Source organism: Nerophis lumbriciformis, linkage group LG18, assembly GCF_033978685.3.
Source record: "Nerophis lumbriciformis linkage group LG18, RoL_Nlum_v2.1, whole genome shotgun sequence".
NCBI classification, from domain to species: domain Eukaryota; kingdom Metazoa; phylum Chordata; class Actinopteri; order Syngnathiformes; family Syngnathidae; genus Nerophis; species Nerophis lumbriciformis.
Window position 1 is genome coordinate 8,381,966 of NC_084565.2, and position 26,985 is coordinate 8,408,950.

The 26,985-nt window shown below is 35.0% G+C and overlaps 1 protein-coding gene and 1 long non-coding RNA gene across 7 annotated transcripts in view; one reads left to right on the forward strand and one right to left on the reverse strand.

Annotated features, from left to right (window-relative positions):
• Window positions 1–26,985, forward strand: part of LOC133617559 (deoxyribonuclease-1-like) — a 241,866-nt gene that overhangs the window by 139,344 nt on the left and 75,537 nt on the right. The gene's annotated exons all lie outside the window — the stretch shown is intronic.
• Window positions 18,771–21,756, reverse strand: LOC133618074 (uncharacterized). The gene is made up of 3 exons (XR_009817104.1): window positions 21,638–21,756; window positions 20,108–20,159; window positions 18,771–20,038 (listed from the first exon to the last, which is right to left on the reverse strand). It is a non-coding gene; the product is annotated as an uncharacterized lncRNA (long non-coding RNA).

Below are 26,985 nucleotides of genomic sequence, written 5' to 3' on the forward strand. Positions count from 1 at the left end.
GTGGTCAGAGAAAGTCCAAATAAAGGAGGAGGCGTACAATTTTCGCCAGAGCGTGCTGAGACACGGTACAAGGGTACAGTGTCTAGGCGACTCTCCTCAAATTGAGTCAAATTGAATTATGTCTCTGTTTAATTCTTTGCTTCTTGTCTTGTTTAATAGATATCATCAGTGTTTGAACCTGACAATCCTCCTTTTTCATTGTCCCATTTACTCTCTGTAAAGCACCAGTTCCATTGGCAGCAAAACAGGCCAAGCATAATACTACAGCCACCATGCTCGACGGTAGGGATGGTGTTCCTGGGATTAAAGGCCTCACCTTTCCTCCTCCAAACATATTGCTGGGTATTGTGGCCAAACAGCTCAATTTGTGTTTCATCTGACCACAGAACTTTCCTCCAGAAGATGTCAGATGTCAGTGATGTTGTTTTTTCCTCATATGGGAGGTTTTGGATTTCTGCCATCTATATTCAAAATTAAATGACTCAGAGGCAAAAAAAAAGAAAAAAAAAGCATGATTGGGACATCATTCATTGATAGTCAACTCACCTGCGCTCTTGCTCATCAACTTTCATCTCTTCCAGCATTCTGTTGTTCCGCTTTGTCAGGACAGACATGGAAATATATTTTAAAAAATCTAATTGGGGCAACAAAACCCAATATTTTTAGCCATCTTTCTGGTGACAAATACAGAAATTGTACTATTTTTTTTTCCGGCAACAAAACAATACGCTTTAGCTGTAGCCATTTTTCTGGTGACAAAACAAGATGGTTTTAGTCAAAGACAAACCGATTAACAAGACAAGTCTACTGTGCTATTTTTCTGTGAAATAAACTTGACTGATTTAAACATTTGGCTCAGGACTAGATAGGGAAAACATTTTTTCTTCCTGACGATAGAGCATTTGAGAACCACTGCATCATCTATAGCGTGGGGTGTCAAACTCATTTTAGATGGGGAGGGGGGGGCACATGGAGAAAAATCTACTCCCAAGAGGGCTGGACTGGCAAAATCACGGCAAGATAACTTAAAAATAATGACAACTTCAGATTGTTTTTTTGGTTTAAAAATAGAACAATCACATTCTGAAAATGTACAAATCATAATGTTGTTGGGGGTTATTTTTACACTTACATGTCGCGGTTAATAGTATTAGACTTAGACTTCCTTTTTATTGTCATTCAAATTTGAACTTTACAGTACAGATAAGAACGACATTTCGTTACATAAGCTCATGGTAGTGCAGGATAAAAAAGCAATAAAGTGCATATGTAAATAAATAAATAAGTTACTGTACAGATAAATATATTGCACTTTTTCACATGCGTCTACGTTTATGGATGTATTATATTGTCTTTTTTATTCCAGGAGTTAATCCATTTTGGGGGGAGTTGAGGGGATAATTTAATTATGATGCGTTCAAGAGTCTTACGGCCTGAGGGAAAAAGCTGTTACAGAACCTGGAGGTTCTGCTTCGGAACCTCTTTCTAGAGTCTAGCAGTGAAAACAGTCCATGCGGTGGGAGGAGTCTTTGCAGATTTTCTGCAAAGACTCCTCCTAATATGGATGAACTCTAATATTGTAATAGATGGAAAGCCTTTCTTTTGGAAAAATATGTTTGAAAAAGGAATAATTTTTGTCAATGATATTATCAATGAGAATGGTAAGATTATGAAGTTTGATGAATTTATAACTATGTATGGTGATGCTTGTTCAAGCTTTTCATTTAATCAACTAACAGGAGTCTTTGGGAAAAGATGGAAACAAATAATTAATTATGGAACTACTAAATTATTAGTTTGTAAACCTCTAATAAGAAATTCGAGTTGGCAAAAAGGAACTAAAATAAATAGAAAAATATATAAGTTTTATTTAATAAAGAAATCTTTGAAGGCTGCCCCATACAACACATTTGGAAAATGGGAGGACTTTTTTGACTGCCCGTTGCCGTGGGATGCCATATTCAAACTAATCTATAAAACTACTATTGATGTGCAAAATCGTTATTTTCAAATTAAAATTATTTATAATTTCTTACCCACGGGGAAAATGTTAAAATTATGGAATATGACAGAATCAGATGACTGCCGATTTTGTTGTCAGGAGTCTGAATCCACCCTGCATTTGTTTTGGTATTGTCATATTGTGTCTTCTTTTTGGGTGGAAGTTGAAAAAAATGTGTTTAAGGATTGGTTTGTTTATGAAGCTTCATGTGGTTTCTGTTATTTTGGGAGAGTTCATTGACAATCATGATTTAATCAATTTAATTATAGTACTCGGTAAAAGGTTTATTTTTAAGGCCAAAAACAAATATTCACTTAGTATTAATGGAATGGCCTCAATCTCGTTACCTTGCGTAATGACAATAAAGCTGATTCTGATTCTGATTCTGATTCTATTACTTTCTTTAAAACATTTATTCAGTATTTTTCAACTTTAGAAAGTTACATGGTTGAAAACGATATTGATGCCAAAAAACATCAAAAAAGATGGTAAGTCCTCAAAGGCTTATGTTGAAAGTGTAATTATGTTTATAGATTATATGCTATCTGTTGTTGAATTCCCTAATTTTTAGTGACCTGAACATAATCTGGACTGTAAATACATTTTTTTTTGTTGTTGTTTGTTTGTTTTGAAAATGTAATTTTGTTTATAGATTATATGCAATCTGTTGTGTTCCAAAATGTTTCTTTTTTTTTTTTTTTTTTCTTTTTTTTTTTCAGTGTACATGAATGAAGGTGTGTGTTGCTGAACCCGACTTGGACATTATCTGGACTGGACCTGGTTTTAAAAAAAAACTTTAAACGAAGCTAATTTCATTTACAACCAGGTCTGGTGAAGATAAGGTCCATTTTTTATTTTATTTTATTTATTTATTTATTTTTTGTTAGATAAGATAAATAAATCTTTTCTTGGATAAAAAAGAAAGTAAAACAATATAAGGATAGTTACATAAAAAAAAAAAAAGTAATTAAATGAAAATGTTAGTGGACAAGCAGCACAAACAATCAAGTGTGCTTCAGGGACTGTGTCCCTTGCAGAAGTGTTGTCCATGTTGTGGGAACCAGAATATTGGTAGCAGAAAGAAACAACCCCTTTTGTGTGAGTGGGTGTGTATGAGTGTGAATGGGGGAGGGAGGTTTTTTTTTGGGTTGATGCACTAGTTGAAAGTGTATCGTGTGTTTTTTTCTATGTAGATTTAATAAAACTGCGATGAGGTGGCGACTTGTCCAGGGTGTACCCCGCCTTCCGCCCGATTGTAGCTGAGATAGGCTCCAGCGCCCCCCTCGACCCCAAAGGGAATAAGCGGTAGAAAATGGATGGATGGATGGATTTAATAAAAAATAAAAAAATAAAAAAAATAAAAAAATAAAAAATATTTTAAAAAAAAGACTCCTCCCACAAAAAAATTTTGCCTTTATTTGTCGTTATTTATACTTTCTGAATAAATTATGTGACAATGTTCATCAGTCAACTCATTGGTGTTAATTTTCAATCTATCAAGATAAAAATTATATAAAAATCAAATTACAGGATTATATTTATGTAGTTTGCTCATTTTCCTTGAACTGATGTACTAACGTGATATATATATATTTTTTTACATATGTAGCATCATCTACAAAGAATTGCTATTGTGACATCTAGAGGACGCATTTAGAACAGCAGTTTCTTTCATTCAAGTTTTGGCTCATTTTTATATACTTAGCAACCTCATCCCGCGGGCCGGGTAAAACCTGTTCGCGGGTCTGATCCGGCCCTCGGGCCTTACGTTTGACACCCCTGATCTATAGGCTGTATCAACTCACACAAGCTTAGTCAAAATCATCATTGATGCAGAGGTACTCAGCAGACCATAACCAACATAAAGGCCATGTCCACACGAACACAGATACTTAAAGGCCTACTGAAATGCGATTTTCTTATTTAAACGGGGATAGCAGGTCCATTCTATGTGTCATACTTGATCATTTCGCGATATTGCCATATTTTTGCTGAAAGGATTTAGTAGAGAACATCGACAATAAAGTTCGCAACTTTTGGTCACTGATAAAAAAGCCTTGCCTGTACCGGAAGTAGCAGACGAGTAGCGTGACGTCACAGGTTGTGGAGCTCCTCACATCTGCACATTGTTTACAATCATGGCCACCAGCAGCGAGAGCGATTCGGACCGAGAAAGCGACAATTTCCCCATTAATTTGAGCGAGGATGAAAGATTGGTGGATGAGGAAAGTGAGAGTGAAGGACTAGAGGGCAGTGGGAGCGATTCAGATAGGGAAGATGCTGTGAGAGGCGGGTGGGACCTGATATTCAGCTGGGAATGACTAAAACAGTAAATAAACACAAGACATATATATACTCTATTAGCCACAACACAACCAGGCTTATATTTAATATGCCACAAATTAATCCTGCATAACAAACACCTCCCCCCTCCCGTCCATACAACTCGCCATTACAACTCAAACACCTGCACAACACACTCAATCCCACAGCCCAAAGTACCGTTCACCTCCCCAAAGTTCATACAGCACATATATTTCCCCAAAGTCCCCAAAGTTACGTACGTGACATGCACATAGCGGCACGCACGTACGGGCAAGCGATCAAATGTTTTGAAGCCGCAGCTGCATGCGTACTCACGGTACCGCGTCTGCATATCCAACTCAAAGTCCTCCTGGTAAGAGTCTCTGTTGTCCCAGTTCTCCACAGGCCAATGGTAAAGCTTGACTGTCATCTTCCGGGAATGTAAACAATGAAACACCGGCTGTGTTTGTGTTGCTGCAGTCGGCCGCAATACACCGCTTCCCACCTACAGCTTTCTTCTTTGCTGTCTCCATTGTTCTTTGAACAAATTGCAAAAGATTCACCAACACAGATGTCCAGAATACTGTGGAATTTCGCAATGAAAACAGACAACTTAATAGCTGGCCACCATGCTGTCCCAAAATGTCCTCTACAATCCGTGACGTCACGCGCTGACGTCATCATACCGAGACGTTTTCAGCAGGATATTTTGCGCAAAATTTAAAATTGCACTTTAGTAAGCTAACCCGGCCGTATTGGCATGTGTTGCAATGTTAAGATTTCATCATTGATATATAAACTATCAGACTGCGTGGTCGGTAGTAGTGGGTTTCAGTAGGCCTTTAATAAACGCGTACTTATCTTAAGTCCCCATGATTGTCACACACACACACTAGGTGTTAAGTTCCACTCTTCTACTCCAAAAAAGGACCCACGGACAACTCACGATTTCCAATTGATCAACTTTTTATTTTCCAACTTGAAGCATTGTTAGTTTCATTTCAGTTGATCTTCAAATAATCATCAGCAGGTTGTAAACCTTTAAACCTCAGAAACAGAGATGTTAATCTAATTACACAGGTATTTTCAAACAATGTTTTACAAATGCTTTTAAACCTCTGAATGTTTTAAACTTTCTATATAATGTTTTAACTTTTAGCAAGAGTTAAACATGAATTTATCATTTAACTTTGCATTAATCTTTTGTACTTCTAACTTTAAACAATAAACCATAAGCGTTTGACTTTAAACCTTTTAACTTTAACCATTTGCCATTTTAACGTAAGCTTTAAACTTTTACGTGTGCTGGTCAAAACACAGTATGTAATCAATGCTCAAAGTAGTGATGGGTCCGGCAACACCGATGCATCGGCGCATGCGTCGAGCTCATAGAGCAAAACCTTGTGTCGGTGCGCGTACCGCTTTTAGAAAGTCACGTGACCGATCATGAGCTGTTTTGATCACGTGACCGATACGCGAACTGTGTCGCACTGACGCCTCCTCTGTGCCCTGTGAGCGGCTCTTTTCTACAGCCGGAGAAATAAAACTAAGAAGAGAAATCGTCTAAAATGTAATACGTCGGAAAAACTTTTTTTTTTTTTTTTTTAATAAAAATGTGTAAAAAAAATAAAATTAAAACAATTCCCAGTCCACAATCATCCACAACACATTCTCTTAGATTTCCATGTTATGATACATGTTCACATTATTTATTGACTGTATCTAAAAAAGATAAAAATATATTTTTATTTAAATGAAGATATGAAATAATCCTAAATGAAATACAATGACTTGGTTTATATTATTGTATATACTAGGGCAGGGGTCACCAACGCGGTGCCCGCGGTCACCAGGTAGCCCGTAAGGACCAGATCAGTTGCCCGCTCGCCTGTTCTAAAAATAGCTCAAAGAGCAGCACTTACCAGTGAGCTGCCTCTATTATTTACATTTTATTTATTTACTAGCAAGCCAGTCTCGCTTTGCTCGACATTTTTAATTTTAAAAGAGACAAAACTCAAATAGAATTTGAAAATCCCAGAAAATATTTTAAAGACTTGGTCTTCACTTGGAATAAGCGGTAGAAAATGGATGGATGGATGGGTCTTCATTTGTTTAAATAAATTCATTTATTTTTTACTTTGCTTCTTATTACTTTTAGAAATACAATTTTAGAGAAAAAAATACAACCTTAAAAATGATTTTAGGATTTTTAAACAAATATACCTTTTTACCTTTTAAATTTCTTCCTCTTCTTTCTGACAATTTAAATCAATGTTCAAGTACATTTTTATTCTTTTTATTGTAAAGAATAATAAATATTTTAGCTTCTGGTTTTTCGACGAAGAATATTTGTGAAATATTTCTTCAAACTTACTATGATTAAAATTCAAAAAAATTATTCTGGCAAATCTAGAAAATCTGTAGAATCAAATTTAAATCTTATTTCAAAGTATTTTGAATTTCTTTTAAAATTTTTGTTCTGGAAAATCTAGAAGAAATACTGATTTGTCTTTGTTAGAAATATAGCTTGGTCCAATTTGTTAAATATTCTAACAAAGTGCAGATTGGATTTTAACCAATTTAAAACATGTCAGAGAGTTTAAGTTCCTACCTTGTGTCAAAAATGATTTACGACCTTATGTCAAATGATTTATGACCTAGCTGTCAAAAGATCAAATGATTTACAACCTAGGTGTCAAAAGGTCAAATGATTTATGACCTAGCTGTCAAAAATGAGCTGTCAAAAATGATTTACGACCTTATGGCAAAAAATGATTTATGACCTTATGGCAAAGATGATTTATGACCTAGCTGTCAAAAAAAAAGATTAATGATTGTGATACACCTTGTGTCAAAAATGATTGATGACCTTAGAAGAGGGGTGGCGTTATGGAAAGGTCAGAGGGAGGTAATTATTTTTTTTTTTTTTACTGATTGTAATATTTCTGTCTAGAGTTTATATAATAACAAGTATTTATTCTAAATAAAAGCAGTTAAACATCGCGTCGAAATTCACGCTCGTCCGAGGAACGTTCTAAGGGATCCTTCGTCCAATTTGCGTAAGTATACTGGTTATTTTTTACATTGTTTTATTACCTATGTTTTTACAACATTATTGGTATATTTTATTAGACAATGAGCTAGTCGACGCCGAAGTAAGAGACGACGAGCTTTGTTTGATCTCACAAAGTTGGAAAACGACTCTAGCGGCGAGTTTAAACTATCGATTTGTTTGATATTATTTGTAATCATTATTTTGTTTTATAGAGGGGGATGTGGGAAGATTCTAAAGAGATCTCTTTTACACAATCACAGTTTGGTGAGTCAAATGATTTTCAATTTACAAGAAAAAACATGCATTATACAATATATATATATTTACTTACAGATGTTTCTTTTACCCCTCTGGCCCGGTGGATGGTCTTAACCGAGTAGGCATCACACTTCCCGCCAAAACGTTCCAAAGAAGTCTATATCGAAGACCAGCTTGCGGAGGAGGAGGCGGAGGAGGAAGTTTTAAAACCGCAAAAGACTCCTGCCGTTGAATAATTGTTCCCGGACAAAATTGTCGAAAAAGAGGTCGAATGTCCCTCCGTTGAAGACTTGCTTGCGGAGGCTGCTGAGGCTTTTCTTTCGCCGGAGAGTCCACAGGAGCCCGCCGTGAAGTCGTTGAAGGCTCGCTTGTTGCGGATGTGAAGGCTTTTCTTCCATCAAAGAGTTCAGACAACGAAGGCTTGCTCGAGGACAACAGCATCGAAAAGATGGCGAAAGTCCTACACGCTGTAAGTTCTTTTTGCATTCTGGACGTTTTTCCTTAAAGCTCCCGAGTTTTGACGAGATCCTCACTCTAGCCCATCTTCCCCACAAATGATTTTCGCGCGCTGAGAAGTAGGCGGGGTCTGATTCCGGAGGTGGGGGTCTGTTTCCGAGTGTGAGCGTGAGAGTATCGAATGAAAACGACAGCGCCACATGTGGATAAAGCGTATCGTGTTTTTCCACACTTTATTGTTACAACCCATAAAGCCAACGAACAATAAAGATGGTAACTTTGTTTCGAAATATTTATTCATACCGTAAATGTGTTGTTTATTACGCTGTTACATGAATACTAATAACTCTTAAAGTTTTGTCCATTTTATAGCAATGAAAAGTGTTGATAAAAAAAAACTAGTAATCAATGTTTTGAGGACGGTCAAAATAGCGGTAATAAATATAAACAAAACAACACCAAAGCTTTCTTGATGTGTTAAGAAAGCCACACATATGTACAAAACACATTAACGTCTTACAACCCATAATGCCAACGAACAATAAAGATGGTAACTTTGTTTAGAAATATTTATTCATACCGTAAATGTGCTGTTTATTACGTTGTTACATGAACACTGATAACTCTTAAAGTTTTGTCCATTTTTATAGCAATGAAAAGTGTTGATAAAAAAAAAACTAGTAATCAACGTTTTGAGGACGGTCAAAATAACGGTAATAAATATAAACAAAACAACACCAAAGCTTTCTCGATGTGTTAAGAAAGCCACACATATGTACAAAACACATTAATGTCTTACAAACAACAAGCGTTTTGCCTCTAACAATAAACGCTCTAAAACATATACGAATTAAAACATATAAAAAAATCATATTTTAAAAACTCATATAATAGTAGAACAATATTTATAATGTTTGTTTTGCTAAAGAAAGTATATTATATGGGTATGTTGCTAATGTTTTACGAATTAAAACATATAAAAAAACATATTTTAAAAACTCATATAATAGTAGAACAATATTTATAATGTTTGTTTTGCTAAAGAAAGTATATTATATGGGTATGTTGCTAATGTTTTACGAATTAAAACATAAAACAAAAAACATTTTAAAACTCATATAATAGTAGAACAATATTTATAATGATTGTTTTGCTAAATAAAGTATATTATATAGGTATGTTGCTAATGTTTTATACATGTGTTTATTTTAAATAACACTTTGTTAAAATATTTTAAGGTATTAGTTATTTTTGAGCACATTTGAAAATTGATGATAACTGTGATATGATTTTTTTTTTTTTTAAACATTTCTAATTTACATAAACTTGTTGTAAAGACAATGTGTTTGTTTCGTGTTTTAACATTAAGTAAAGTTTGTATTGTTTATTATTGTTGTTTGGCACAGTTTATTTTTAATAAGCTAAGGGTTTTATTAAAGTACATCACAGATTAACATTCGCACATGTCCAAAAAATTGCAACGTTGTACAAGTTGAAATAAGAATAATAGTTGCAACACACAAACTGTCTGTTGTTTAGAAACGTTTTTGAATCGTTGAAATGAAAATGCTGTACACAATGTGTTTGTTGAATAAAAAAAACATTTTATTGAAACAAAAGTTTTGTCACATCATTCAAGGTTTAGCCAATGCGTTTATGTCAATTTTTAACTTAATCCATTCTGGCAAACACACACACACACACAACAAATGGTTGGAATGTGCACGCCTCAGAATTTATACATTTACGACCGTTATAAAGAGACAGATTTAATGGGGGGCAGAGGGCATCCCCAAGCCAGAAACCAGATGAACCTTTGAGTACCGTATTTTCCGCACCATTAGCCGCACCTAAAAACCACAAATTTACTCAAAAGCTGACAGTGCGGCTTTTAACCCGGTGCGCTTTATATATGGATAAATATTAAGATTAATTTTCATAAAGTTTCGATCTCGCAACTTAGGTAAACAGCCGCCATCTTTTTTCCCGGTAGAACAGGAAGCGCTTCTTCTTCTACGCAAGCAACCGCCAAGGTAAGCACCCGCCCCCATAGAACAGGAAGCGCTTCTTCTTCTACTGTAAGCAACCACCCGCCCCCGGAAGAAGAAGAAAAAACGCGCGGATATCACCGTACGTTTCATTTCCTGTTTACATCTGTAAAGACCACAAAATGGCTCCTACTAAGCGACAAGGATCCGGTTCATGAAAAGACGCAATCTCTCCATCCGCACACGGATTACTACCGTATTTCACAGCAACTGATATTCCTGTGAACCGCACTGTGGAACGGGAGCACGTACGGTGAATATTCGCACCACAGGGAATGAGAAGTCATCCTTCACTGTGATTCTAGCTTGCCATGCTAACTTCCACCCATGGTGATATTCAAAAGGAAGACCTTGCCAAAAGAGACCTTTCCAGCCGGCGTCATCATAAAAGCTAACTCGAAGGGATGGATGAAGAAAAGATGAGCGAGTGGTTAAGGTAAGTTTAAGTTTACGCGAAGAGGCCGGGTGGCTTTTTTCACGCAGCTCTGTCCATGTTGATATACGTATGTTTGTGATTGCACATTTGCGTACATTTTGGGAGTGAACAGAGTTGTTAGAACGCTGGTTTTTAATATATTATTAAAGTTTGACTGACCTATCTGACTGTTTTTTTGACATTCCTTTAGCGCAGTTAGATGCGGCTTACAACACGGGGCGGCTTATTGGTGGACAAAGTTTTGAAATATGCCGTTCATTGAAGGCGCGGCTTTTAACTCAGGGCGCCTTATGGTGCGGAAAATACGGTACACAAACACATACACACACACTTTTTAACTTCTTTACTTAATCCATTCCATAATTTTTATTTTACATACCGATATGCTAAAAGTTTTAAGTGTTGTATGTGCATACAAAGGTTTAAAATTATTTTTTAAGGTTTTATTTATCCTTTTTTTTTGTTGAGAATAATTGTTGTACGTTCTTGGATAGCAGAGGTGACAACATAGGTTGTAGTGTCCAAAGTTCATTGTCATCTGCAGTCGGTATTGTTTATCATGATGCTGGTTATTATTATTTAAAACATGACCAACATTAGCATTTGAATAGAACATACGTCCTCAAAGAGGTTGTTTCTTCCATTTGATAGATTGAATTATTACATGTACTAAAATATACATGTACTAATATATACAATACATGTATTGAGACAGAGGTCTCCAAATATTTTCCAGCAAGGTTTGCATACTGAAAAAACAAAGCCATTTTGATATTGTTATTACACACATACATGCATACATACATATACTACATATGAATATAAGTATATTGTTATATATATACATATATACACATACATACTGTATATATATATCCATATATGTATATATATATATACACACACACACACACACACACACACACACACACACACACACACACACACACACACACACACACACACACACACACACACACACACACACACACACACACACACACACACATATACATGTCTATATAAATAACTAAAAATGTTCAGCCTGTGCTAAAGGTGACAAAGCGTATCATTATTATTATTTATTAATATTGAAATGTAATGTTTTTGTCATTATATTACATATTTTTGCTCTTTTCAACATTTACATTTTTAAAATGTTTTGTTTGATTTGATTTTGAGAACATGCTGCTGACCAACAAACAAACATATATACATGTACATTTATACACCGTATATACATACTTCACTTTTCCACACAATACAGTAGCTTTAAGTGATGATGTTTTTACAGAATTAAGAGTTAGAAAAGAAGAGAAAGAAGAAAAAAAGTAGTAGACAAAGGGTTTTTAGAAATGGCGGGCGACTCATCTCGGACGCGATAATCAAGAGTGAGTCAGTACTTCTGAGTCACATCAAGCTCGTATTCATTCAACTAACAACACAAAAAACAGCAGTCTAAACTTCTTCTTCTTGCCTCTAACTCGCAAATGTTTCTTCATTTTACCAACAAAAACTTCTGTGACCGAAGCAAAAATATGGATACTTCAAAATACGCTGTGAGTACTAGTATTTCAAAGTTGGTCTTCTTTTGTGTGTAATACCCTGCTAGTATTGCAAACTTGATGTTATTATTGTTATAGTAATTGTCAATTTATTTACACAATGTATTGAACTTTCTGAAAAAACCTCAACTTGAAGTAAGAATACAAGAACACCTTTTTCCTATTTGAGATATTTAGTTGTAATCAAAATGCAATACGATATAATAACATAATAATATGTATGTGTATGCACATATTTATGGAATTTTATCTGATCATTTTCACACTGCTTTGTTTTGATTTTTGTAAAAAAAAAAAAAAGACTGTAAAGAATGTGTTTTTATTTGATTATTCTTTTTGTGTTAAGTGAAGAAATGTGGCGTCATAAACTCCTGGTGCATTACACAACATTTATATTATCTATTTATTTATATTTATATATTCTACTGTCATGAGTTGAGGGTAAAATAGTTTTTTTTTTTTAGGAAATATGTAGGTACAGATGAATAAAGCATTTATTTAGATGTTGTATGAAATAGCAAAATTCCACCATTCATTTACATTTTACTCAATTTATGATGTATAAAATGTAATTAATCTTACTTTTATAATCAAAGGGATCTGTAGCTTGAAGAAGATACAATAAGAGTGATAATATAAAAAAATGTATAATATGTGCAAGCTATAAGTAATAAACAATCTTAAGTTGTCAAAAGAGGCTAGCAGAAAAAGTATTTTTTTCTCATCAAAAGGGGAGAAAAACAAGTTGAGATCTAAACATACTCTAAAACATTTGTATGCACAACATTGTATGTATTTGTATGTGGAATCAAAGTATGTAATTAAAAAAAAGGCTTGAAATAATATCAAATATGTATCAGTTTGAGAAACAGTATAAGCATATGGTGTTTTCAAAATACAACAAAGGAGAAGAACTGTACTTAATATCGTGTCAAACGCTTCATATTTATTGAACATGATTTGGATCAAGTAAGTTTGGCTTCTTCACTCTCCCTTTTTTCTATGTGTTGAACTGTTTGAGTATTAATTGTTTATTTTGAATATGATCCCAATAAACCGTATTGTTTTGTAATAATTGCGCGTGAAGCAGTCAACCCCATCTTTTTTTTATCATGTATTTGTAAAAAATCCTCTAAATGTTTCATGTAGCAATACCAGATTTAACTCTGACAACTCGATTATTCCAAAAAATAGGTGAAATAATTTTCTCTTTTTGAAGCATTTTTTTTTTGCTGCTGATTTTTTTTTTTTTTTTTTCTACCATCATATTTGACATTTTCCCTCTTAATAAACTGAAGAAAAATAAAGGCATAATTGGCGGCCTTTAGAAGGAGCCCACAGGTCAAAGTGGCGTCTGACTCACGGCGTTTGGAATGTAGTTTTTACAAAATAAACGCAGGATTGGGACGCATCAAACAGCAGGTGCCGCAAACAGCAGCAGGAAGTAATCGTTCATTAAAAAATAGGGAGACCGAAAAATGGCCTGCGATAAACATGTCGTCTGTTATTATTATTATTATTAATGATTACGGTAAAAAAACTTGAATCATGTGATTGTTGTAATTTTCCAAATAAACTTAAGTTATGTCTTATTCATTTTTAAATGTGAAAAAATATATCTTTTGGAGGGAAGACCAAAAAAAAATAATTACTGAAACGGACTTCTAATTTAGATTTTTTTTTTTCTTTAAACAATATTTATCTTTGGTATAGAAGCACCTTTTTGCCGATAAGTACTAGAAGAGTGGGAAAAAAATAACTTGTTTAGTTGTGTTTCTTCTTGCTTTTCTTTATAAATGTTGTATTATTTCAACCAACATACATTTACATCACATTCTTATGACATCTATGTATATTTGTTCCCTCTAAAAATTTTTATAAAAACTAAGCTATAAATGTGATAAAACACATACACCACGACTCAAAATACTCATTGTTTCATCCCAGACAACTTCATTTTACAAGGTTCCGAAGCTGAAGATGACACATTTTAATAACAGCACTGAAAGTAACAGGAGTGAGATTTTAGATGAAATATAACCTTATGGCATGTACGCTAATGTCATGTTGACACTAAAAACATTACTATCATCAACAAAAACATGTATTTAAAAATAATAATAATAATGTATGTAACAGGACTGTGTTGAGATTTGAACCCCCCGTCATAGTGTTCTATATATGATGGAATATACATAACAATTTATAAACTTACTTTTAATGTTCCTTCCCTGCAGAGGATGTGAATGATGCAACTACCTGTGGACCATGTGACTTATGGAGGAATATTATGTCATGTGTTAAGGTAACAGGACTGAATGAATGAAAATAACTAAAGCGTACATTTTAACATTATATTAAAGTATAGTTTGCATAACAAGTAACACAAAAATGTAAAAAATTTGGGTTGTAAAACTATGCTAATGTGAATTATCAAAAATTAATGCATTAATTATGTATGAATTAAGATTAATCACACAATTGATTTTGACCACTCTTTGACATTAAGTGTGGATGTTTACCTGGAAGGTGTGTTGTTATACGTCAGTGATCAGGTCAATCAGCACATGTCATGAAAAAATATTTTTATTAATTGTACAGTAAATTAAATCCTGTATTCATAGATTATATTTCCTTGAAATATATTGATTATGTAGAACTGTCCTTTTGCAGTTTCGCTGAAATACATTTTGTATGACAAGAGCTAATGATTTTTCCACGAAAAGATCAAGGCTCCAACATATTATTTACAATCACTATGATCATTATGCTTTTTTTTTTTTCATGGCATTATGTATGTGTAACCTGTAACTGTACAACACTAATAGCATTTAAATTCTCATAGTATCTAATATAGACATTAGCAAATAGAATATACCTGCAATACATTACACAGTGCTATGGATTAGATTCATTAAACATGTTTATTTACAAATAGCATCCTTGAATACATTTGGATCAAATTTTGACATTTTACATTATTGTTGAATTCAATTAAATTTACTTCAAACATACAGACAATATTGTGTTGTTGTTGTTTTTGTTTTTACAAATTATGCCTTAATTTTTCTTCAGTTTATTAAGAGGGAAAATGTCAAATATGATGGTAGAAAAAAAAAAAAAAAAAAATCAGCAGCAAAAAAAAATGCTTCAAAAAGAGAAAATTATTTCACCTATTTTTTGGAATAATCGAGTTGTCAGAGTTAAATCTGGTGTTGCTACATGAAACATTTAGAGGATTTTTTACAAATACGTGATAAAAAAAAGATGGGGTTGACTGCTTCACGCGCAATTATTACAAAACAGTACGGTTTATTGGGATCATATTCAAAATAAACAATTAATACTCAAACAGTTCAACACATAGAAAAAAGGGAGAGTGAAGAAGCCAAACTTACTTGATCCAAATCATGTTCAATAAATATGAAGCGTTTGACACGATATTAAGTACAGTTCTTCTCCTTTGTTGTATTTTGAAAACACCATATGCTTATACTGTTTCTCAAACTGATACATATTTGATATTATTTCAAGCCTTTTTTTTAATTACATACTTTGATTCCACATACAAATACATACAATGTTGTGCATACAAATGTTTTAGAGTATGTTTAGATCTCAACTTGTTTTTCTCCCCTTTTGATGAGAAAAAATACTTTTTCTGCTAGCCTCTTTTGACAACTTAAGATTGTTTATTACTTATAGCTTGCACATATTATACATGTTTTTATATTATCACTCTTATTGTATCTTCTTCAAGCTACAGATCCCTTTGATTATAAAAGTAAGATTAATTACATTTTATACATCATAAATTGAGTAAAATGTAAATGAATGGTGGAATTTTGCTATTTCACACATCTAAATAAATGCTTTATTCATCTGTACCTACATATTTCCTAAAAAAAAAACTATTTTACCCTCAACTCATGACAGTAGAATATATAAATATAAATAAATAGATAATATAAATGTTGTGTAATGCACCAGGAGTTTATGACGCCACATTTCTTCACTTAACACAAAAAGAATAATCAAATAAAAACACATTCTTTACAGTCTTTTTTTTTTTTTACAAAAATCAAAACAAAGCAGTGTGAAAATGATCAGATAAAATTCCATAAATATGTGCATACACATACATATTATTATGTTATTATATCGTATTGCATTTTGATTACAACTAAATATCTCAAATAGGAAAAAGGTGTTCTTGTATTCTTACTTCAAGTTGAGTTTTTTTCAGAAAGTTCAATACATTGTGTAAATAAATTGACAATTACTATAACAATAATAACATCAAGTTTGCAATACTAGCAGGGTATTACACACAAAAGAAGACCAACTTTGAAATACTAGTACTCACAGCGTATTTTGAAGTATCCATATGTTTGCTTCGGTCACAGAAGTTTTTGTTGGTAAAATGAAGAAACATTTGCGAGTTAGAGGCAAGAAGAAGAAGTTTAGACTGCTGTTTTTTGTGTTGTTAGTTGAATGAATACGAGCTTGATGTGACTCAGAAGTACTGACTCACTCTTGATTATCGCGTCCGAGATGAGTCGCCCGCCATTTCTAAAAACCCTTTGTCTACTACTTTTTTCTTCTTTCTCTTCTTTTCTAACTCTTAATTCTGTAAAAACATCATCACTTAAAGCTACTGTATTGTGTGGAAAAGTGAAGTATGTATATACGGTGTATAAATGTACATGTATATATGTTTGTTTGTTGGTCAGCAGCATGTTCTCAAAATCAAATCAAACAAAAAATTTAAAAAATGTAAATGTTGAAAAGAGCAAAAATATGTAATATAATGACAAAAACATTACATTTCAATATTAATAAATAATAATAATGATACGCTTTGTCACCTTTAGCACAGGCTGAACATTTTTAGTTATTTATATAGACATGTATATATATTATATATATATATATATATATATATATATATATATATATATATATACATATATGGATATATATATACAGTATGTATATGTATGTGTATATATGTATATATATAACAATATACATATATTCATATGTAGTATATGTATGTATGCATGTATGTGTGTAATAACAATATCAAAATGGTTTTGTTTTTTCAGTATGCAAACCTTGCTGGAAAATATTTGGAGACCTCTGTCTCAATACATGTATTGTATATATTAGTACATGTATATTTTAGTACATGTAATAATTCAATCTATCAAATGGAAGAAACAACCTCTTTGAGGACGTATGTTCTATTCAAATGCTAATGTTGGTCATGTTTTAAATAATAATAACCAGCATCATGATAAACAATACCGACTGCAGATGACAATGAACTTTGGACACTACAACCTATGTTGTCACCTCTGCTATCCAAGAACGTACAACAATTATTCTCAACAAAAAAAAAGGATAAATAAAACCCTAAAAAATAATTTTAAACCTTTGTATGCACATACAACACTTATAAATGATAAATGGGTTGTACTTGTATAGCGCTTTTCTACCTTCAAGGTACTCAAAGCGCTTTGACACTACTTCCACATTTACCCATTCACACACACATTCACACACTGATGGAGGGAGCTGCCATGCAAGGCGCTAACCAGCACCCATCAGGAGCAAGGGTGAAGTGTCTTGCTCAGGACACAACGGACATGACGAGGTTGGTACTAGGTGGGGATTGAACCAGGGACCCTCGGGTCGCGCACGGCCACTCTTCCACTGCGCCACGCCGTCCCTAACACTTAAAACTTTTAGCATATCGGTATGTAAAATAAAAATTATGGAATGGATTAAGTAAAGAAGTTAAAAAGTGTGTGTGTATGTGTTTGTGTACTCAAAGGTTCATCTGGTTTCTGGCTTGGGGATGCCCTCTGCCCCCCATTAAATCTGTCTCTTTATAACGGTCGTAAATGCATAAATTCTGAGGCGTGCACATTCCAACCATTTGTTGTGTGTGTGTGTTTGCCAGAATGGATTAAGTTAAAAATTGACATTGTTAACGCATTGGCTAAACCTTGAATGATGTGACAAAACTTTTGTTTCAATAAAATGTTTTTTTTATTCAACAAACACATTGTGTACAGCATTTTCATTTCAACAATTCAAAAACGTTTCTAAACAACAGACAGTTTGTGTGTTGCAACTATTATTCTTATTTCAACTTGTACAACGTTGCAATTTTTTGGACATGTGCGAATGTTAATCTGTGATGTACTTTAATAAAACCCTTAGCTTATTAAAAATAAACTGTGCCAAACAACAATAATAAACAATACAAACTTTCCTTAATGTTAAAACACGAAACAAACACGTTGTCTTTACAACAAGTTTATGTAAATTAGAAATGTTTAAAAAAATAAAAATAAAATCATATCACAGTTATCATCAATCGTCAAATGTGCTCAAAAATAACTAATACCTTAAAATATTTTAACAAAGTGTTATTTAAAAAACACATGTATAAAACATTAGCAACATACCTATATAATATACTTTATTTAGCAAAACAATCATTATAAATATTGTTCTACTATTATATGAGTTTTTAAAATATGTTTTTTTATATGTTTTAATTCGTAAAACATTAGCAACATACCCATATAATATACTTTCTTTAGCAAAACAAACATTATAAATATTGTTCTACTATTATATGAGTTTTTAAAATATGTTTTTTTATATGTTTTAATTCGTATATGTTTTAGAGCGTTTATTGTTAGAGGCAAAACGCTTGTTGTTTGTAAGACATTAATGTGTTTTGTACATATGTGTGGCTTTCTTAACACATCGAGAAAGCTTTGGTGTTGTTTTGTTTATATTTATTACCGCTATTTTGACCGTCCTCAAAACGTTGATTACTAGTTTTTTTTTTAATCAACACTTTTCATTGCTATAAAAATGGACAAAACTTTAAGAGTTATCAGTGTTCATGTAACAACGTAATAAACAGCACATTTACGGTATGAATAAATATTTCTAAACAAAGTTACCATCTTTATTGTTCATTGGCATTATGGGTTGTAAGACGTTAATGTGTTTTGTACATATGTGTGGCTTTCTTAACACATCAAGAAAGCTTTGGTGTTGTTTTGTTTATATTTATTACCGCTATTTTGACCGTCCTCAAAACATTGATTACTAGTTTTTTTTTATCAACACTTTTCATTGCTATAAAATGGACAAAACTTTAAGAGTTATTAGTATTCATGTAACAGCGTAATAAACAACACATTTACGGTATGAATAAATATTTCTAAACAAAGTTACCATCTTTATTGTTCGTTGGCTTTATGGGTTGTAACAATAAAGTGTGGAAAAACACGATACGCTTTATCCACATGTGGCGCTGTCGTTTTCATTCGATACTCTCACGCTCACACTCGGAAACAGACCCCCACCTCCGGAATCAGACCCCGCCTACTACTCAGCGCGCGAAAATCATTTGTGGGGAAGATGGGCTAGAGTGAGGATCTCGTCAAAACTCGGGAGCTTTAAGGAAAAACGTCCAGAATGCAAAAAGAACTTACAGCGTGTAGGACTTTCGCCATCTTTTCGATGCTGTTGTCCTCGAGCAAGCCTTCGTTGTCTGAACTCTTTGATGGAAGAAAAGCCTTCACATCCGCAACAAGCGAGCCTTCAACGACTTCACGGCGGGCTCCTGTGGACTCTCCGGCGAAAGAAAAGCCTCAGCAGCCTCCGCAAGCAAGTCTTCAACGGAGGGACATTCGACCTCTTTTTCGACAATTTTGTCCGGGAACAATTATTCAACGGCAGGAGTCTTTTGCGGTTTTAAAACTTCCTCCTCCGCCTCCTCCTCCGCAAGCTGGTCTTCGACTTCTTTGGAACGTTTTGGCGGGAAGTGTGATGCCTACTCGGTTAAGACCATCCACCGGGCCAGAGGGGTAAAAGAAACATCTGTAAGTAAATATATATATATTGTATAATGCATGTTTTTTCTTGTAAATTGAAAATCATTTGACTCACCAAACTGTGATTGTGTAAAAGAGATCTCTTTAGAATCTTCCCACATCCCCCTCTATAAAACAAAATAATGATTACAAATAATATCAAACAAATCGATAGTTTAAACTCGCCGCTAGAGTCGTTTTCCAACTTTGTGAGATCAAACAAAGCTCGTCGTCTCTTACTTCGGCGTCGACTAGCTCATTGTCTAATAAAATATACCAATAATGTTGTAAAAACATAGGTAATAAAACAATGTAAAAAATAACCAGTATACTTACGCAAATTGGACGAAGGATCCCTTAGAACGTTCCTCGGACGAGCGTGAATTTCGACGCGATGTTTAACTGCTTTTATTTAGAATAAATACTTGTTATTATATAAACTCTAGACAGAAAAATTACAATCAGTAAAAAAAAAAATAATAATTACCTCCCTCTGACCTTTCCATAACCCCACCCCTCTTCTAAGGTCATCAATCATTTTTGACACAAGGTGTATCACAATCATTAATCTTTTTTTTTTGACAGCTAGGTCATAAATCATCTTTGCCATAAGGTCATAAATCATTTTTTGCCATAAGGTCGTAAATCATTTTTGACAGCTCATTTTTGACAGCTAGGTCATAAATCATTTGACCTTTTGACACCTAGGTCGTAAATCATTTGATCTTTTGACAGCTAGGTCATAAATCATTTGACATAAGGTCGTAAATCATTTTTGACACAAGGTAGGAACTTAAACTCTCATGTCATCAAAATTCAAAAATGTATCTTTATCAGGAAAAATTACTAATGATGTTCCATAAATTCTTTTTTTTATTTTTTCAAAAAGATTCAAATTAGCTAGTTTTTCTCTTCTTTTTGTCGGTTGAATTTTGAATTTTAAAGAGTCGAAATTGAAGATAAACTATGTTTCAAAATGTTATTTTAATTTTTTTCGTGTTTTCTCCTCTTTTAAATCGTTCAATTAAGTGTTTTTTTCATCATTTATTCTCTACAAAAAACCTTCCGTAAAAGGAAAAAAAAATGTACGACGGAATGACAGACAGAAATTCCCATTTTTTTATATATATATAAATTTATTTATTTAGCTATTCTTGTTTAAATCACACTTACGTGTAACTTACAAATGACAATATATTAATTTATTTAAGTGTGTATCAAACTGGTAGCACTTCGCATTAATCAGTACCAAAGAAGTAGTTTTTGGTTTCAAAAAGGTTGGTGACCCCTGTACTAGGGCATAAAATCAGTGTCAGTTGAGTCGGGCCATAGGTTGCCTGTAGGGATTTTTAATGTCCAGCAGATGTCAGTATTTAGTGACACAGTATCGACACAGTATCAATACAGTTTTGCAATGTGTCGAAACGCTTCATGACGCCTCATCAACCCATCACTAGCTCAAAGTGTAATGCAGTAATTTAACTTGAAGCCAGCAGTTTAAACAAACAAATTAAGATAGTTCAGTAAGCAAATTAACAAGCTTGCAGGTACAAGTTAAGCATATCAAACTAAGCATTTCGATCGTCATCAAATGAAGCATATTCACCGACTATTGGTGTGTTTGGAGAAAATTGTAGAGTTGATCTTGCGGTTGTGACTGCTTGCTGTTCTTCCTTGCATGTAGCTTGTTTGGTGAATGAGTCTGACTGAACCTCTTTCCTTTTCAGGTGCCTTCAATCAGTAATTTTGGCGGCCATTTTACCTTGGCATTCTGGGAATTGTTGTTATCAATGATTTTGACCATGTAGGGCAGGGGTGTCAAACTCAACTACAGAGTGGGCCAAAATGTAAAACTGAACAAAGCAGCGGGCCAAGGTTGAACAAAATGAACCTTTTAATAGGGACCCACCAAGTTTTGCATTGAATATTGAACAAGCAAGGCTTATATAACTTTATAGTGACATGCAAAATCGAGTTTCAAATAATAATATTAATAATTAAAAAATATCAATGGCATATCAAATACAATTTAAATAAAAATGTAATACCTCTTTTCTATTTGCAGCCTTCTGAGGTTAATATCAACATTAACTTTTTCCACAGGCTAATAAATGTGAAAATAAAATAACAATGAATAAACCAACCATTCAGGACTTTTAACTGCTCAGTTTGCAACACACTGATCTAATCTGATGTGCCCAAGCCAGATACCTGCCATCTTTTCTTGGATGCTAGTTCATTAATGTCGGGGCTCAGGCTTTGAGCTGAGGCAACCTTCATTATCAAACAAAGGTGTTCATCAGTCTTTAAATCTTGTAGTCCATCCGGACCACAGTCTTGGGGGCGAGCCTTAAAGGCACTGCATTAATTTAACGTCCTTTACGAGCTGTCGTCACGTTCGCTTTTCATCCATTCTAACAACGTGCCGGCCTAGTCACAAGATATGTGCGGCTGCTGTACGCACACACTGAGGGTGGCCGAATTAACACTTAGAAATACACGCCACACTGTGAATCCACACCAAACAAGAATGACAAACACATTTCGGGAGAACATCTGCACCGTAACACAACATAAACACAACAGAACAAATACCCAGAACCCTTTGCAGCACTAACTCTTCCGGGACGCTACAAAATACACCCCCGCTACCACCAAACCCCCCCCCACACACACACCTTGTAGCGTCCCGGAAGAGTCAGTACTGCAAAGGGTTCTGGGTATTTGTTCTGTTGTGTTTATGTTGTGTTACGGTGCGGATGTTCTCCCGAAATGTGTTTTTCATTCTTGTTTAGTGTGGATTCACAGTGTGGCGCATATTTCTAACAATGTTAAAGTTGTTTTTTACGGGCACCCTCGGTGTAACCTGTATCGCTGTTGATCAAGTATGGGTTGCATTCACGCGTGTGTGCGTGCAGCAGCCACACATATTATTTGTCTAGGTCAGCACTTGTTGCACTGGATGAAAAGCAGACTTGATGGTTTTCGGGGGTGGCACTGAAAGTTGGGAGTCTCCCGGGAGGGTTGGCCATAGCAGTGAATGCGGTGTGACCGCGGCACCGCCGCTGTATATAATCGGCGGGCCAGTTCTAGTGTTAATTTGATATCGCCTCAAGGGCCAAGTGAAATTACACGGCGGGCCAAATTTAGCCCGCGGGCCAGAGTTTGACACCCATGATGTAGGGCATGGGTGTCAAATTTGGCCCGCCGTGTAATTTCCCTTGGCCCTTGAGGCTATGTCAAATTAACACTAGAGCTGGCCCGCCGATTAATACATAGCGGCGGTGCCGCGGTACACTGCTAATTCTCATACTTGCCAAACCTCCCGGGAGACTCCCAAATTTCAGTGCCCCTCCCGAGAATTGTATCGTCCCCTTTTCGTCCAGCCAAACAAGTGCTGGTCCAGTTACATAATATGTGCGGCTTTGGCACAGCAGTGAATGCAAGGCATACTTGATCTTCAACGATACAGGTTACACTGAAGGTGCCAGTATAAAAAAACTTGAACATTGTTAGAAATATACGCCACACTGTGAATCCACACCAAACAAGAATGACAAACACATTTTGGGAGAACATCCGCACAGTAACACAACATAAATACAACAGAACAAATACCCAGAACCCTTTGTAGCACTAACTCTTCCGGGACGCTACAAGGTGGGTGTGTGTGTGTGTGGGCGGGGGGCGGCGGGGTTTGGAGGTAGCGTGGGTGTATATTTTAGCGTCCCGGTGTTGTGCCGGATAATGCACCCCCGGCGTAGAATGCACCCCCTGACGGGAGTGTTATATCAACTAAAGCCCACACTTAAAGTTTCCACGTGCAAGATTGAATCTATTTGAAAAAGTTATTTAATAAGAAGCCAAAAGTGCAAAAACAATAATGTTCGTGTTGGAGGAGTTGTGAATGAATGAAATATGAAATCTGTGCTGCGGTCTGCAGGTGTACCTAATGTTGTGGCCCAGCAGCGACTGCAGCACAAGAGTTAGTACTGCAAAGGGTTCTGGGTATTTGTTCTGTTGTGTTTATGTTGTGTTACTGTGCGGATGTCCTCCCAAAATGTGTTTGTCATTCTTGTTTGGTGTGGGTTCACAGTGTGTAGTATATTTCTAACAAAGTTAAAGTTGTTTAAACGCCACTCTCAGTGTAAACTGTATCGCTGTTGATGAAGTATGCGTTGCATTTACATGTGTGCGTGCGTGCGTGCGTATATATACATATATACACATATATATATATATATATATATATATATATATATATATATATATATATATATATACATACATACATACATACATGCATACATACATACATATGCACGCGTGCGTGTATATATATACAGGAGCTGCTCATATCTTGTGACTGGGCAGGCACGTTGTTAGAAGGGGTGAAAAGCGGCCGTGACGTCAGCTCGTAGAGAACGTTAAAAGCAGTGCCTGTAAGGCACGCCCCCAAGACTGTGGATTATGAGATATAATGACTGATGAACACCTTCGTTCGATAATGAAGGTTGCCTCAGCTCAAAGCCTGAGCCCCGACATTAATGAACTAGAATCCAAGAAAAGATGGCAGATCAGATTAGATCAGTGTGTTGCAAACTGCGCAGTTTAAAGTCCTGAATGGTTGGTTTATTCATTAATTTATTTTCAAATTTATTAGCCTGTGGAAAAAGTTAATGTTGATATTTACTTCAGAAGGCTGCAAATAGAAAAGAGGCATTCAATTTTTATTTAAATTGTATTTGATATGCCATTGATATTTTTAAATTTTTATCATTATTATTTGAAACTTGATTTTGCATGTCACTATAAAGTTATATAAGCTTTGCTTGTTCAATATTTAATGCAAAACTTGTTTGGGTCCCTATTAAAAGGTTAATTTGTGGTGAGGGGAGCAGTAAGCAGCAGCGGTGGCTGCGCCCGGGAATCATTTTGGTGATTTAACCCCCAATTCCTACCCTTGATGCTGAGTGTCAAGCATGGAAGCAATGGGTCCCATTTTTATAGTCTTTGGTATGACAAATCTAAAATCCCAGAACAAGCTAGTCAGGTTACTTCTAGACCTCCACCCCAGATCACACCTCACTCCTACCCAAAGTGGGGTGGCTCAAGGGTGGAGGACAGAGTAAAACAACTTGCACTGAGCCTAGTCTATAAAATTCTCTACACCTCCCTGATACCAAAGTACATGTCAAACTACTTCCTTAACGTAAATGACCGCCATAACCACAACACCAGGGGGAGCTCCACAAACCACGTTAAACCCAGATTCCGATCTAACAAAGGTCTTAACCAGGGATGTCCGATAATGGCTTTTTTGCCGATATCCGATATTCCGATATTGTCCAACTCTTAATTACCGATACCGATATCAACCGATACCGATATATACAGTCGTGGAATTAACACATTATTATGCCTAATTTGGACAACCAGGTATGGTGAAGATAAGGTCCTTTTTAAAAACATTTATAAAATAAAATAAGATAATTAAATTAAAAACATTTTCTTGAATAAAAAAGAAAGTAAAACAATATAAAAACACTTCCGTAGAAACTATTAATTAATGAAAATTAGTAAAATTAACTGTTAAAGGTTAGTACTATTAGTGGACCAGCAGCACGCAAAATCATGTGTGCTTACGGACTGTATCCTTTGCAGACTGTATTGATATATATTGATATATAATGTAGGAACCAGAATATTAATAACAGAAAGAAACAACCCTTTTGTGTGAATGAGTGTGAATGAGTGTAAATGGGGGAGGAAGGTTTTTTGGGTTGGTGCACTAATTGTAAGTGTATCTTGTGTTTTTTATGTTGATTTAATAAATAAATTAAAAAACAAAAAAACAAAAAAAACAATACCGATAATAAAAAAAACGATACCGATAATTTCCGATATTACATTTTATAGCATTTAAAGCATATATTATCGGACATCTCTAGTCTTAATTCATTCGCCTTCAACCCTAGACTAACACCCCCCGCCCCCACCACCACCACATCCCACCTCCCCGGATTGTAAATAATCAAATGTAAATAATCAAATGTATATACTTGTTCTTATGCTATCTGAACTCACTATGTTCACTGCTCGCTGTACATATCCTATGAAGTCAGACCTACACTGTTACAATGTCCATTTCTCAGATGATATGATTATTGATGACTGAAGTGCTGATATCAACCAAACCTAACCCCCCACTCTCCCCAACCCCCTTCACATCCCACCCCACGGATTGTAAATAATGTAAATAATTCAATGTATATACTCTGATGATTAACTTGTGTGATGACTGTATTATGCTGATAGTATATATTTGTACCATGAATTGATTTACGTGGACCCCGACTTAAACAAGTTGAAAAAATTATTGGGGTGTTACCATTTAGTGGTCAATTGTACGGAATATGTACTTCACTGTGCAATCTACTAATAAAAGTCTCAATCAATCAATCAATCAATCAATGACTCGGCCGGGGTTTGAACACACGACCTACCCTGCGTTTAGGCCTCTTGTCCACACGCAGACGCATACTTGTGTCTTTAAAAACGCAGACATTTACAAACGCTGGCCAAAGTGTAGAAATCCAAAACTCTCCGCTTAGCGTATGCGTGTACACGGCACAAACGGAGACTTGTGATGACGTCACGGTTGTGCGCTGTCATTTCCAAGCTCGACAACACTGCCTTGCTGCCTTTAAACACACTGTGGAGGGAGCTGTAGTAAGCGCTGCCTGTTGGAGCAAAAGTCACAGCCGCTGTCCCGGGTGCTGAGGACGAGCACCATCGGGCAGGGGCGGGGCATGTGCTGACGGCGAGACACAGCTGGCAGGTGGTACGTGTTAATCTAATCATCTGTTGTCTTTAACAGCAAGCAGCCGGGAGTATAGGGGGAGAGAGGATACGGATGTGACTGAAAAGTCACGTTCTGGGAGAGAAATCTGT